The sequence below is a fragment of the Ahaetulla prasina genome, chromosome 8, assembly GCF_028640845.1.
Source record: "Ahaetulla prasina isolate Xishuangbanna chromosome 8, ASM2864084v1, whole genome shotgun sequence".
NCBI lineage: Eukaryota > Metazoa > Chordata > Lepidosauria > Squamata > Colubridae > Ahaetulla > Ahaetulla prasina.
This window is the reverse complement of record NC_080546.1, coordinates 15731983-15748104: the sequence shown is the minus strand read 5'-3', so window position 1 is coordinate 15748104 and position 16122 is coordinate 15731983. Positions and strand designations below refer to the sequence as shown.

Here is a 16122-nt window from a genome sequence, read left to right as displayed (position 1 = left end):
TGCAAATGTTGAACAGAAAGGGACAACATTTGGGAGGAGGAAAAGCTGGCAAAAGAAAAATCATGGACAAATCTGGAGAAAAAAGTCCTGAGAAATTCCCCCCAATGTGGATGGCTTCTCTCTATTTATTTATTTGTTTATTTGTTTGTTTGTTTGTTTATTTATTTATTTTGTCACACAGTATATATAGGCATGAAATAACTATACAATATATAAGCATATATATAAGTATGAGTATGTAATAACTATATAAATTGGATATAATGAAAGGAAACAATAGGACAGGAATGGTAGGCACGCTTGTGCTCTTATGCACGCCCCTTACAGACCTCTTAGGAATGGGGTGAGGTCAATAGTAGGCAGTTTTTGGTTGAAGCTTTGGGGATTTTGGGAAGAGACCACAGAGTCAGGTAGTGTATTCCAAGCATTAACAACTCTGTTACTGAAGTCATATTTTCTGCAATCAAGATTGGAGTGATTAACATTAAGCTTAAATCTATTGTTTGCTCGTGTATTGTTGCAATTGAAGCTGAAGTAGTCTTCAACAGGAAGGACATTGTAATAGATGATTCTATGAGTTAAGCTCAGGTCATGTCGAAGACGGTGTAGTTCTAAATTTTCTAAACCCAGGATTTCAAGTTTGGTGGGATAAGGTATTTTGTTGTATTCAGAGGAGTGGAGAACTCTTCTTGTAAAATATTTCTGGACACGTTCAATTGTATTGATGTCAGAAATGTGGTATGGGTTCCAAACAGTCGAGCTGTATTCAAGAATTGGTCTAGCAAATGTTTTATATGCTCTGGTTAGTAGTGTAGTGTTTTTGGAGAAGAAGCTACGTAAGATTAGGTTTACAACTCTTAAGGCCTTCTCCAGTGGTGGGATTCAAGTAATTTAACAACCGGTTCTCTGCCCTAATGATTTCTTCCAGCAACCAGTTTGCCAAACTGCTCAGACAGTTAACAACCGGTTCTCCCGAAGTGGTGCGAACTGGCTGAATCCCACCATTAGCCTTCTCCCTTCCTTCTCTCTCATAGTTACGTATCTCAGAGAAGAGCACATTCCATCTACTCTTTGCTTCCAAAATACCTACAGATATGAATATACAATCACTTATCAGTAAAAGGCTTGGAAGAAAAAGAAAATTTGAGATAGTAGCCTTCCATTCCAGTTTTAACAGAGCCATACCTGCTAGTCTTTTTCAAGATCAGCCATGGTTGGTATCAACTCTTTATATCCAACTCAACTGTATATCCAACTCGAGCAAGATTCTCACAGAATCTTTTTTTTCCCTTAGCAAAATGTATTGAAGGGATTAAGGAGAAGAGATGAAGCTTTAGAAATTTCAACAACCGGATTACTTTGTTTTATAACCCAATTTATCTTTTTTCCCCTCATTACAACTGAGACGTCTTCAGTTTCTAATGCCTAGTCTCTGTGAACTAGTGCAGCAGTCACCAACTGGTGGTCCATGGACCACTGATGGTCCACGAGAAAATTTTGGTGGTCCACAGAAAAATTATTTGCATTTTTTATATTGCACTAAATCAGGGGTCCTCAAACTATAGCCCCTTATGTGCAAGGAGAGTTTGTGTTGCTGCAGAGAGTCTCCCCCTTTGGGATCTATTTGTGTGGGTCAGAGGGGGGCAGAAATTCCGACTTGATGTCTGCTTCGGCCTCCTGGTGTGGGGCTTTGGACAGAGGCTGAAGGGAAGTGCCTCTGGTGGCGAAGAGCTGGAGGGCCTTGTTCCAGTGGGACTGCCTTATGGCCTGGAACTGGCTGACCATCTCAGCCCGTTGAGCCTCCAGGCGCCGGTACCTGGCCTTGCACTCCCACAGGTTTTCCTTCTGCTTGGAAAGCCTATGCTTGTAGTCCTCAGTGAAGTGCTTCTACTGAGCCTCCTTCTCAGTCAGATCCAATTTGAACTGAGTTGTTTTGCCAACTCTTTTTCATGCTGGCTGCTTAGCTCAAACAACTGCTTCCTGTTTGGGTGCTAAGGACCCCGGGTGGGGAGGCGAGGCGTGGCTGGGGGGGAGGGGCGAGTAGAGGCTGGCGTGGTGCCCCTCTGTGCGAGTGACATAGAGTTGGCCACGCCCATCCAGTCACATGACCAACTAGCCACGCCAAACCAGCCGGTCATTAGGCAGATCATATTAGTGGTCCGCAGGATTTAAAATTATGAATTTAGTGGTCCCTAAGATCTGAAAGATTGGTGACCCCTGAACTAGCAGACTGGCTGCTCTTTCTCCAAAAAACTGGGGAATATATGAGAATGGGAACGGTGGGGGCGCAGTGTTAGAATGCAGTATCTTTCAAACCAGCACTCCTCTCTGTCCATGGACTTTGTTGTCTTCAAAAGATTCATAAATGCGTGACACAACACTGGAAAACAAACACATCAGGACTAGATTCAGCAGTCCATCTGCATTTAAAAGACACAGGCCACTCTTTTGAAGACAACAAAGTCCATATTTTGGACAGAGAGGATCACCGGTTTGAAAGAAGGTGTCAGCCTCTGCTTGCTACTGATTTACTGATTTATTGCTCTGTTTGCTCTCTACTGATTTATTCATTTATTGCTCTGCTTTCTACGGCTGTCATTGTAACGAGGGAGGGGGGAAGGAAGGAGTTGTCTTGGTTATGGGAGAACGGGAAAAGCAAGCTGGAGGAGATGCTGTGAAACAGGAAGAGGATTGGAAGACTTTTCCCTCAGTGTTTCTTAGCAGTTGGTCAAAGCCAACCATCCGGGCATACCAGAGGGATGGAGCCATTTGAAGATGCACCCCACGTGATTCACTGGAGGAACATAGATTGGATAATACTGACTGGACCTTTCGGGGGAGAGTTTGGGGGATATTTCCTATGTGTGATTTTCCCGCCTATTGCCTCAGATCTTGCTTTTCTTTGGTTGCATTCAGTTCATAATTGAACTGAAGTTCTCTATGAAAATGGAGTTGGGGTTTTTCTTTCTTGAGTACTGAAAGGAGGCACACTTGACAGAAGGGTTAAAGAGGCCATCTATGTCAAAATTGAACAGCCCTCTCTCAACAGAACGAGAGGGATACTGTCAGAGACTGTAGCTATCCAGCCAGCACACAAGTAAATAATTCAGCAGGATTCATGGCAGGTGAAGGATATTGCAAAATCCCCATTCCCTCCCCACTCCTGGGGGAAGGATATTGCAAAATCTCCATTCCTACCCCACTCCAGGGGAAGGATACTGCAAAATCCCCATTCCCTCCCCACTCCTGGGAGAAGGATATTGCAAAATCTCCATTCCCACCCCACTCTGGGGCCAGCCAGAGGTGCTATTTGCCGGTTCTCCGAACTACTCAAAACTTCTACTACCGTTTCTCTGAATTACTCAAAATTCTACTGCTACTGGTTCTACTGCTACTGGTTCTCCAGAACCTGTCAGAACCTGCTATATTTCACCCCTGGTCTCCAAATTGTTGTATGTTGTTTAAGAATAAATTTGTGTTCCTCGATTGTTTATTGATATAATTCTTACAACAAACATTAGATGTCAGTAGATTGTAGTTGTCCAGTAGGGTACGAACAGCTTGGAAACCAGTTAATGATATTTCATCTGTAAGAAATCTATACAGGTAGTCCTCGACTTACGACCACAATTGAGCCCAGAGTTTATGTTAAGTGAATTTTGACCCATTTTAATACTTTTCTTTCCACATTTGTTAAGTGAATCACTGCAGTTGTTAAATTAGTAACATGGTTGTTAAGTGAATCTGGCTTCTCCATTGACTTTGCTTATCAGGAGATGATCATATGACCCAGGGACACCGCAACCATCATAAATATGAACCAGTTGTCAAGCATCCAAATCATGTGACCAGGGGGATGCGGCAATGGTCATAAATGTTAAAAACGGTCATATGTCACATTTTTTTCAGGGCCGTTGTAACTCCGAATGGTCATTAAATGAACTGTTGTAAGCCAAGGACTACCTGTATAACACGGAAACCATTTCTATGCATAGAACGGACCATTCTGTGATGTCAATTCTGTGTTGGACTCTACGTAAAGTCTTTGGAGAAGACAAATTCTCTAAAATGTTTTGATGCACTATTACTTTAAGATACAAGGACAAAACTCTAGAGAAGCAATGATTCACCATTCTCGACTTTCCAGTTACAATGATCAAAATTTCCCTATACTTTATCAACAAGATTTTTTTTTTTGCTGCTGTTGTGTCTAATTATTATGTAATACAGCATTTCCCAAGAAGTGTTTTTGCATCCCTTTGTAGTAACTCATTAACGTACGTACAATATTATTGGTAACATAAACCACCTCCTGTCTGGAAGTCACTGCTCTAAGGTTATATTGATTGAACATGTTTCAATTTAGTCTTTTTACTAGGGCTTAAATTGCATTTTTGCCCTAGCAGTCTTTTATTTTATGCAAGCATCTGATTGAACTGGTATAATTTGATTTTAGGAACAGGTTATGATTGCCTTAGTATTGTTTGCCTTGCTCTAATGTATGACTTTGGGTTTTGCATTCGGTCAAGTACAAACACCTAATTGACCTGACAAAATGATCATCCCGTTTGGTGTCCAAGAAATTAGAGATAGATGTAAAGAGAAAGAAAGGTTCAGATTGTGACATCAAGGGAAAAAGGGTGATCTTTTTATGAGTATCAGGGGTGGACAGGTGAGAACAGAGGTTGAGTATCTAGAAAGTTGCAGGCTGTATTTTAAACATGTTGATCCTGCCTACATTATTTTATGTGGTGTTCTTGAACTTTTGTTCATTTGTCTACGTTTCTTTTTGCTTACATCAGGGGTGTCCAAACCGGGCAACTTTAAGACTTGTGAACGTCAACTCCCAGAATCTGCTGGCTGAGGAATTATGGGAGTTGAAGTCCACAAATCTTAAAAGTTGCCAAGTTTGGACACCCCTGGCTTACATGTTAGAAAGTATTCATTGATTTTCTTTTCAACAAAATTTAAAAGGATTGTATAGTTCCAAGATTACTGTCAGTATTAAAGAACAAGGGTATCCCTAGAGTCAAAAAAGTCAAGATTATAATCGAAACTATATGATAGAAGCCTTGTCTCTTTATAAGTGCTTCATATGTGGACATTCCCTGTTCAAGAGGACTTTGTGTCAAGTTGCTTAGCATCAATCTGTACATGTCCATAAGTGTATGTATGTATGTGTGTGTGTGTGTATATATATATATATATATGTTTTCTGAGGTTTTCACGGGTGTTTGTATATAGGTCTTTGGTTGTTCGGGTTTTCTCCCGTGTAAAATTGGAAGTGTCTTGGCGACGTTTCGACGAAGTCTCATTCGTCATCTTCAGGCTTCAGCTTCGTGCTGAAGCCTGAAGATATATATTTGTTTTATATATTTTTATATAAATTAATTTTTATATATTTATTTATATATAAATATATATATATTTATATATATATATATATTTGTTATATATATTTGTTTTCTGAGGTATATATATATATATATATATATATATATATATATACACAGTATATGAACACCAGTTCTCTTTCTTTCCCTCTAATATTAATTGGATAGAAATGGAACAAATCTTCAGAGCTAAGAAGGCAAGGAATTGTATCTGGTATTGCCAGCGTAGGAAATACCTCGTAGATGACCCACACCCTGTCAAGGACCTAGGAGTACTCATCTCAAACGATCTAAGCCCCAGAGGTCACTATAACAACATTGCCAAAAAGGCATTAAGAATTGTTAACCTAATCTTGCAGAGCTTCTTCTCCAGTAACATTGTACTGCTAATTAGGGCATACAAAACATTTGCCAGACCAATTCTGGAATACAGCTGGAATCCACTCTGTATATCGGACATTAACATGATTGAATGGGTCCAGAGGTATTTCACGAGAAGAGTCCTCCACTCCTCTGCTCACAATAGAATCCCTTATGCCACCAGGCTTGAAATTTTGGACAATCTGGAACTGTGCCGCCTGCGATCTGACCTAAGCATAGTATACAAAATTGTCTGCTATAATGTCTTACCTGTCAATGACTTCTTTAGCATCAACCACAACAATACATGGGCAAACAATTGATACAAACTCAAGATAAACTGCTCCAAACTCGATTACAGAAAATATGACTTCAGCCACAGAGTGGTCAACGCCTGGAAAGGCCTAACCAACTCCGTTGTTACATCCCCAAGCCCTCACAGCTTCAACCTTAAACTGTCTACCATGGACTTCGCCCCATTCCTAAGAGGTCCGTAAAGGGGGCGTGCATAAGCGCACCAGCGTGCCTACCGTCCCTGTCTTAATGTCCCCATTCCTTTTCTTCATTCATGTACATGTTCATATTTATACCTGCTATCTTGTACACGTCTGTCAAATAAATAAATAAACAAAAAGATAGACCAATGAAATGTGTGACGTGGCTTACCCTAGTAGTCTAGTCCAAGTTTTTTCAAACTGTGTTCCATGGAATGCTATGATGACTGATTAAGGCAAAAATCCATTCCTTCCCCCATAGTTCATGAATGAAGCCAATTTCTTCTCTCATTAGAGCTTTGCTATGGATTCCAGGTTTATTTAAAACTAGAGGTTCTGCAGCCTCAAAACATTTGAAAAACCCTATTCTGGTCCAAATCAGCATATTTTTGTTACTTCCTGGAATCAGAGTGGTTCTTTCTCAGCATATTTGAAAATTATTAAATATGAAAAGAAACAGATGCATTTTGTGAATGTATACAATACTTCTCATATTCCAAAATCGGTGCTCCACGTAGACATTTTTCTGTTGCGGTTTTGAAAATGTATATTTTCTTAATATCTATTTCTGGACTTTTGAGATATATGAATTAAATTTGAACTGTTTATTTTTTTATTTTTATTTATTTATTTATCATATTTGTATACCGCCCTATCTCCCTAGGGACTCAGGGGAGTTTACCCCTCCCCCCACTCTAGAAGTTTGATGCCAGCCCTCAATTTTCAATAGGTTGATTTGATCAATAAGTTAGTCAGCAAAGAGGCCATTACATCAGAATCAATGTTATGTGTGTTTATATTCCTGAATGATTCTTTTTATTTGTCAGTATAAGTAACAACTTCCTGCCTTGAAAATAATGGGAATTGCTGTAGTGTGTCAAAATTCCATTTTCCAGTACTTTTAATAACTGGTGAACATTCCAACGAACAGTGTTTTAATTCATGGTCCAATCAGACAATTTCATTTCTTCCCATCTGGCTTGCCAGTTGGCTAGCCAGCCAACCTGCAATCGTGGCCAGAGTTGAATTCCCCAAATGTTCCATTTCAACAATTACCAAGACTGCCCAGCTGTTTTTCTACGTGCAAATGGAGCCAACCTTCTCATCACTGGATAAGGAAGGAAGGAAAGAAAGAAAGGACAATGAATGAACTATAGTCAATGGAGAAGCACTCACATAGAAGAAAGGATGAATTAGAGCCAAGCTCCGGAGGGATACAGCTTGCTGACCAAATGGAGCGGCGATACTCTGAGCGCTTCGACATTGCACTGAATTAGCATTCATTTCAGATGAACATATTTCAATATGTAGTTCTGCTGGAATGTAACAAAAGTTGTCCCTAAACACTTCTGTATTACATCTAATGCAGGGTTATGATCAAACGGGCATGAATTTGTTTCTAGGAAAGTATGTATAGTATGTGTATCACATTGGAACATGCTGACTGTTCTTTGCAGATGGAGGAGTGACTCATTCCAGAATCAGCCTGTAAGTGACCAGGTTTTGAAGAGGAACCATATGTTGCGAAGTAAATTCAGTGCCCAGATCTTATTTGTTGCATTTAGAACTGTTTTTGTAGGCCAAAGTAAATGTGGTGTCAATGGTATAATTGAAATCCATACCCCCTGCCAGCTCTTGATTGGTATGAAGTGGAAAGCTGGCGTTAGTGCAGATGACGTCTTTGAACATGTGGGATCTAAAAGGATCATTTTTCCTTTGAAACAAGGATATGGGGGAGTGGAATAACCTGGAGCAGAAGATCAGTGGCCCACATGGGATCTGCATTGTCCCCTTTTATTTAATTAATTTAAAGTCAGTCATCATCTTCTTTTAATGACCCCATAATCCCTTGCGGGGTAGAGTGTGGGCAACTGAATGGTGCTAGCAGAGCGTTTTACTGGCCAGATGCCCTTCCTGTCGCCAATTTGGAGTTTTGTTCAGCAGATATATTCTCAGTGTTCCCAGAGAGAGAAATATCTGCCTCTACCTAGGATCGAGCTCACAGCCTCCTGATTGTGAGGCGGGAGCTCCACCTCTAGGTCACCGAACCACTCCAATTAGTTTAAAGTCATTAAATGATAACTTTATTCTTATATGCTAATTAATAAAGGTAAAGGTTTCCCCTATCCAGTTGTGTCTGCTTTAGGGGCAGTGCTCATCTTCATTTCCTAGCAGAGGAAAACAGTGTTATCGGAAGACATTTCCCTGGTCATGTGGCCTTCATAACTATATGTCAGAGTGCACAGAACAATGTTACCTTCCCACTGAAGTGGCACCTATTTATCTACTCACATTTGCATGCTTTGGAACTGCTAGCGAGGCAGGAGCTGGGGCAAGGAACCCCACTTCACATGGCACTCAGGGGTCTCAAACCCAGGCTGTCAGTTTTCCAGCCTCTAACCGTAACTCTAACCCTAACCTTTACACCTGACAAGCTCAGAGTCTTTAACAGCTGAGCCATCGCGCCCCTATGAAAATTAATATTTTATTATTATTCTGTCGGCCCTAGACCTTGTTTTAAATTTTAATGGTGAACTTTCCATATTTTAAAAGGGAACTGCCATTCTGCTGGATAATATTTTTTTCCGTTTTCTGCAAGTATTATTTTTCCTTTCTGGAAAGTGTCTTCATTATTATTATTATTTTCAGTGTTCCCCATTTTCCCTTCAATTCATGCTGTGGGCATCGCAATCCCACTCATTACTTGCTCCTGGCCTTTCCCAGAGTTTCAAAGGGACTCAATTGCTGAAAAATAAAGATAAAGACGTCCTTGGGCAGGAACACTTTTTCCTATCTCTAGTGTGAATTTCTTCATCTCCTGTGGCTGCAATGTCTTTTATATAAGAAAACTGTATGCATCTAAGTTGTAACACAGTCGCCTTGGAGATCTCTAACTGACAAGCACGAGACAAGTGCCCATGATAGACAGACATTTATTTTGTGCAGCGTTAATCATTCAAGTTCAACAGGCAATTTTCATATGGGCAGAAATGAGACCCTGCCAGACCCTGACGAGTGACTCCTTATCTTCCACATTTTATCTGCTGAAGAATGCTGAAATAAAAATAAATAAATTCCTGCATTAATAATGACTACCTCGCCTCTGGCTCAGTAAGCGTGAAAGCCATAACTACATGTTTCATTGCTTTCCGGCTGCTGTAAAAGCATCTGCTCCCCCTATTTTCATTTCCGATGGGTTGAAAGATAAAACAGGCGAAAATGTACAGGGATGCATTCGTTTTTATGGGAACAGAGCCTGGAAAGATTGTTTATAGCACATCATCAGCGACCCCGGAGCCGAGGAACAAAAGAAAGAAAATAGAAATACTGAATTTTCCTTTCCAATAAATCAAATAAAAGGCAAAATGTCCAAGGAGATTCTCAATCATCCAGATCATGGTTGTCCGAAAGGTGCTTTTTCAAGAGATAACTGGGCTTTCTTGGGCTTTTTTCCTTGAAAACATTTTGCTTCTCATCCAAGAAGCTTGCTCAATTCGGAGGAACTAAGAAGCTTCTTGAATGAGAAGCAAAATGTTTTCAAGGAATAAAATAAGAATGAGAAGAGAAGAGAAGAGAAGAGAAGAGAAGAGAAGAGAAGAGAAGAGAAGAGAAGAGAAGAGAAGAGTTGGAAAGGACCTTGGAGATCTTCAAGTCCAACCCCCTGCTCAAGCAGGAAGCCCTATACCATTTCAGACAAATGGTTGTCCAACTTCTAGTTTTGGAGCACCCTCAACTTCTGGAAGCAAACTGTTCCACTGATTAATTGATCTAATTGTCAGGAAATTTCTCCTTAGTTCTAAGTTGGTTCTTTCCTTGATTAGTTTCCATCCATTGCTTCTTGTCTTGCCTTCAGGTGCTTTGGAGAATAGATTGAGCCCCTCTTCTTTGTGGCAACCCCTGAGATATTGGAACACTGCTACCATGTCACCCCGAGTCCTTCTTTTCATTAAACTAGATATACCCAATTCCAGCAACTGTTCTTTATACGTTTTAGCCTCCAGTCCCCTAATCATCTTTGTTGCTCTTCTCTGCACTCTTTCTAGAGTCTCAACATTTTTTTTTACATCGTGGTAACTAAAACTGAATGCAGTATTCCAAGAAAAACAAGAAAGTCTATTTGCCTTTTGGAAAAGCAACTTTGGGACAAATGAGGAGCATTTATCCACATTTCAACCATTGTGTTTTCATTGGTGTTACATTTGTGTTTGACTGAATGGGGTGTTTGAATGCATAGATGTATTTCATCTACATGTATTAGATGTATATGTACATAGATGTACATGTATTACATGTATATGTAAGCAGGTTTTGATGGTTTGGGCTGTTGCAAGACATGGTGTATCCTTGATCATATCCTTAGACAATTGAAAAAGATATAATTGAAGATCAACAAAATGTTGACGTCAAACGAAATACTTTCTGGTTTTCCCCAGCAGTAACCCATTTTTATTAATCAATTTGTTTGGGCTGCTAGTGGAACAACCTTGCCGATAGTTCAGCTCTCTTATAATTAGTTGAAGGAAGCTATATCACCAATGGATGGCTTGGGCTCAGAAGAAAGTTTAATGATGCAGAAGTTATTAATTTAAGTGCGCAGGAAATATCCCCTTAGGGTATCTATTGCCTGACCCACATCTTTAAAATAAATGAAAACTTTTTTCCCACCCTCATTTTAAATGAAAACACGTTGTGTAGAGGCACAACATCGGGAATTATTCATTTTGGCAAGTTTATTGCAATAGGTAGGAAGGCAGATTGCAAGGAGCCTTGTCAACAAGCTGAGGGAGCATATATGACAGAGCGCTACGGAGCTGCAGATGGGTAACTGTTCACTGGTCAAATTCATCTAGCCAGATTAGCAATCAGGTGCCGAAGATTTTATACTGCAATCTTGTACATTAAATGGGGTGTCTTTAGGTCTCAAAAGCAGACATTCACTTTGATAATAGAAGGTGTTGGACTACTATCCGAAATAAGCAAAGTATCAGTCCCTGGTTCGCCAGCCAGCCTGGGGCTGCCATTTGGCCAGGGAAGGAGAGCCGCCAGCTGAGATGGGCATCCAAGCCCACCACCGCCCACGCCCACTGATGATCACAGCCGCCAAACACCTGCATACCGCACAGCTGAGCCCTGAGAGGGCATACACACCATGGGGCCTCTGCCAAGCTGCAGAGAAGGTGTGCATGCCATGGGGACCCTGCAGGAAGCCTGCCGCATCTACGGAGCCCTCAGACAGCTGAGCCACAGAACAGTTGAATGGCAGAATGAGCACAGGTGCAGGGAGCATGGCATGCTGGAAAAGAGCATGGCATACCAGATGAGAAGCTCTGACGCTGCAAGGACGCATCGAGCAAATTGGTGGCATGTGAAGGGTGGGAATTATATGGGGCAGGGCCCAGAGGGTGGAACTGTGAGGCGAGGTAGAGAGCATTTAAGAGGTGGAGGGTTAAACCCCAGTAGCACTGACTTTGTTTTCTTCGTTGTTTGTCACTCCGTGCCGGGTTTCATGCTTGCAAGATAAAATGTGCCACACTTAACTGTGTTGTCTGCATTTCTTGTCTGCTAAATGCTGGAACATGACACAAAGCCTAGTCAGGTTGGCAAAGAATTCTGAGACTCTTAATCCAGAATATCAGAAAGGTTGTAGACGAGCGCTCAATACCTAGAGCTCTTTATTAATGTGAATGGAAGAGTTATGCCTCTATGTGTTCTTCTGTGGGGTTTGGCCAGGTTACCGCTCCCTTTCCTGGTATATTCTGTATTTTATTTTTTAATCATATAGTTGTACGTTATGAACCTATCTATAGACAGTCTGGTGTCTCGGTTAAACAAATAAATAAAATTAATTCAAGCAGTTTAAAGTCAGGAATTTTAAGTCTAGACATAACACCAGCAATGTATGCCTTCAAAATTGCAACCTAAGTTTTACAGACTGAAATCTTTGGAGAAAAAAAAATCAATGTACGCTATATGTGAAAAGTGAGTTACGACTACAGTTTAGCAACTATCGACAACAAAAAGTCTTATGCCAATTTAAACAGAAACACATTATATTATCATATTTTTGTAGATCACTGTCTAGTTTGTCAGATATGCAGCCTGACACAAGATACACAATCTACTTGACAGATTCATTATGCTCTTAACCAAAGACCAAACCTATAATGGAAATCTGTATGGAAAGTGTCAACACACGTGGAATTTGCCAATATATTACTACTCTGCACTTTTAATTCTTATGTATATATCCTCTTCCAATGATCAATTATTTTTACCCCTCACTTTTTTCTATTCATTCATTCATTCATTCATTCATTCATTCATTCATTCATTCATTCATTCATTCATATGAATGAATACCATATCAACTAGATAGATTTTGTTGCTTTTAACAAGTCTATAATCTTTTGCATCAAGGTGGAGTCGGGGTGAATGAATGAAGTTTAGTGTTTACTGGCCGAATACCCTTCCTGACTCTTATGCAGAGTTCACAGCAGACAATTACTCATTGTGAGTAATTGCATTGTGAGAGAAATATCTACCACTACCTAGGATCAAACTCACAGCTCCTGATTGTGAGCTGAGAGCTTCAGCTCTGGGCCACCATGCCGCCCTACTAGCTTGATGAATAATCTTCCCTTATCTAAAAAAAATCTAAGCAGGATTGGATTTAGTTAAAATGTGTAGGAGAGACAATGTTGCAAAACCAATCAGAATTATGCCGGCAATGGTTTTCCCTATGGCAGTCCATGGAAGAGGAAGTTGGGTTTGAAGCCATAAAATAAAAAAAGTATTCATGCCTTTGAAGTTTGGTGTTGGAGAAGGTCATTGAAAATACCAGGAATAGCCAAGAAAGCAAACAAATGGAGTATAGAGCAAATCAATCCAGAGTCCTCACTTGAGGCACAAATGATTATTTGTGCAATGATCATATATTGGCCACATTGTGTGAAGACCTAGCTGTCTAGAGAAGATGATTATGCTCAGAAAGGTAGAAGGGAAGAGAAAAGGAGGACAAGCAGCAGGAAGATGGATGAACTCAATTAGAGTAGTGATGTAGTATGTGCAACATTGGGAGAACTTAAGGACCAGGGTGAGTACAGATCATCCTGGAAAAAATCTCCATGATCTCTAAGAGTCAACACTAACTTGATGGCATATCATCATCTTCATCATCAAGATTGACTTAAAAGTTAAAAAAAGAAGAAAGAACTTGGTCACAAACCATTCCATATTGTTTCCAAGAAACCTACACAGACACGTACATTAAATCACCTAGTCACAACTTTAACCCAAGTAAACTACCCTTTCTTTTCCTCCCTCATCTATTATTTTGGAGAAAATATGTCTTGAAAAAGGGCACATTTGAGGCAAGGGCTGGGGGTTGTATGTGTGTGGGAGCGTGACCCCATGAGAAAGTCTATTTCCATTATTATATAGCATAAGAATGTAATGTATGCAACTGCATTGACTGGAGGAGAGAAATGAAATGGCAATGAAAAGTACATTGGGTTTATAATTCCAATCAAATCATCACCCAAACAAGGTGTCCACCTCTGATCTTCATTCTTGGCATGTGTTAATTTATTCAGATCTAGGGTCAGTGGTGAGATTCAACCAATGTAACAACTTACCTTCTACTGCAGCCCTGGTGAGTAAAACATGCCTATCAGCTAGGCTTCAAACAAAGGAAATATAGGTTGGTATAGTGCAGGGGTGGGTGGGCCCAACTGATTGTCAGAGCGAACCGGTTTGCTCTCAGCTGATCGTCGGAGCTACGATTTTGCCCGAACCGGTCCAAAACAGCCCGAACCAGCTGAATCCCACCCCTGTCTAGGGTGCTTTCAGACTCCTATTCCCAAAAATGAATTTGTAAGTAAGACAAGGAGAGCAATTTTATTTCAAGGTGGTGCAAAGCTCCCATGGATGCTAGAGATTCTTCAGCAAATTAGCTTCCTTGTATCATCACTTCTCAAGCTCATCTCCTCCTCAACTACACATGACTTAAAGAGTAGCTATAATGCATACTTGTTAATGCAAATTCTGTTAAGGAATTAACAGAGCAAGTAGTTCATACATCTGCTTAACTACACTTGTTCATCCATAGTTGCAGGCTTAACTAACGAGAACTTTATATCCTCCAGACCAAAGATGCTTTAAAAAAAACCTTTCATCAACCTTATTCTAACAAGTTCACTTCTTCCTTCCTTTCTATCACCACCCAGGAAAAAAATAATCTTTAACATGACCTGGAAATGAGACCAGTTTCTCATGTGACTTCTCTGCAGCCCGCAAACCAGAAATAAATCACATGCACTCAAGTCACTCAAGAAAATAAAATTTTGTACAGAAAATCCGCTTGGTATAACAAATCCTAAATATGTATCTGTGGTTGGACCGTATTATAATGAAAACCGTGTGGAGAAAATTAAAAAAACATCAAACAAATTCAACCCAAGTCCAATATTAAAATGATATGATAGCTGATAGAAAGATAAAATAAAGGTACCTTAATTTTAATAGCCTGACCATTTCTGCATAGATTTTTTGTGTCTTCAGTACAGCTATCTCAACTTCCTAAGCATGCAGCTCAAATGAAATGGTTTGGTTTGTTCATATGACAAGCAGTGGCAGAATAATTTTTTTTCTCCTGGGAAAAAAAATGGAGTTGGATCTAAGCCGCTGTAGTTACTATTTATTTTAAGCACTTGGGGGCCAATGGGGAAATAAAACCCATATTTCCTCCTCTTATGGCTTAGCCAACATCTATTCTCCCATGGCTTTAAGAGCGAAAGAACAAGCAAGAATTTGATGCTATAAATAAGCGGAATGCACAAATGCTGTAAATTTTCCTATTTTACAGGAGCTTTAGCTACAGCCAAACCCAGGTTTTTCTGAACAGAAAATGTGCTTGAAAAATATTGTGCAATGACTGGTAGATTCAATGATTCTTGGGTGAAACAGGCTTTCTGGATATTGTGCTTCCCCGAAAATAAAACCCACCCCAAAAATAAGCCCTAGATTGATTTTTTGGGGGTGGGCCTAATATAAACCCTATCCCAAAAATAAGCCTGGGGGATGGGCGTGGCCAGCATGAGAGGCAAAGAGTATGTGGAGGCTGACGGGGTCTAGCCGCAGCCCACCAGATCTTTGGTGCAGCGCAAATACCATTAATTCCGTATGTTTCAACTGGGGCTTTTGCCTGTTTTTTCTCCCCACTGAAACTGGGGAACTCAGTTAACCCATTGCATTATTATTGCTGAAAGAGAGGCAGAGGGAATGGAACCCTTCTGATTCTCTTAGACCTTTCAGTGGCTTTCTTTCAATTCTTCTGCAGATGTTCTTCTCACTAAGTATAGTCTTGATATGATTCTACTCCTAACTAGATGGCTCTCCCCTAAAATATGGCGCTCCTGAGCAGTGGTGAGTTTCAAATTTTTTTACTACTGGTTCTGTGGGTGTGGCTCGGTGGACTTGGCATGGCTTGGTGGGCGTGGCTTGGTGGGCGTGGCTTGGGAAGGATACTGTAAAATCTCCATTCCCACCCCACTCCAAGGAAAGAATACTGTAAAATCTCCATTCGCTCCCAATCCAGGGGAAGGATACTATAAAATTTCTATTCCCACCCCACTCCAGGGTGAGGATACTGTAAAATCCCCATTTCCTCCCAATCAGCTGGGACTCGGGAGGTAGAGAATAGATGGGGGCAGGGCCGGTCAGAATTTTTTTTTTATATATAAATAATTTTTATTTCCATTTTCCAACATCATATTTATGTGCAAACTATTTATTTATTTATTTATTTATTTTATTTATTTTATTCGATTTTTATACCGCCCTTCTCCCGAAGGACTCAGGGCGATGTACAGCCAAGT

General features: G+C 40.3%; 1 protein-coding gene across 5 annotated transcripts in view; it reads right to left on the bottom strand.

The window, feature by feature from the left end:
* ARHGAP24 (Rho GTPase activating protein 24) overlaps nt 1-16122 on the bottom strand; it is a 527216-nt gene that overhangs the window by 243042 nt on the left and 268052 nt on the right. Inside the window, exon 1 of one of the 5 annotated variants that reach the window (XM_058192085.1) lies at nt 14757-14827. The exons of the other annotated variants lie outside the window; for them this stretch is intronic. The gene's annotated coding sequence lies outside the window, so the exon portion shown is untranslated. Of the gene's footprint in view, nt 1-14756; nt 14828-16122 lie in introns of those variants that run through there. 5 annotated transcript variants of the gene reach the window in all.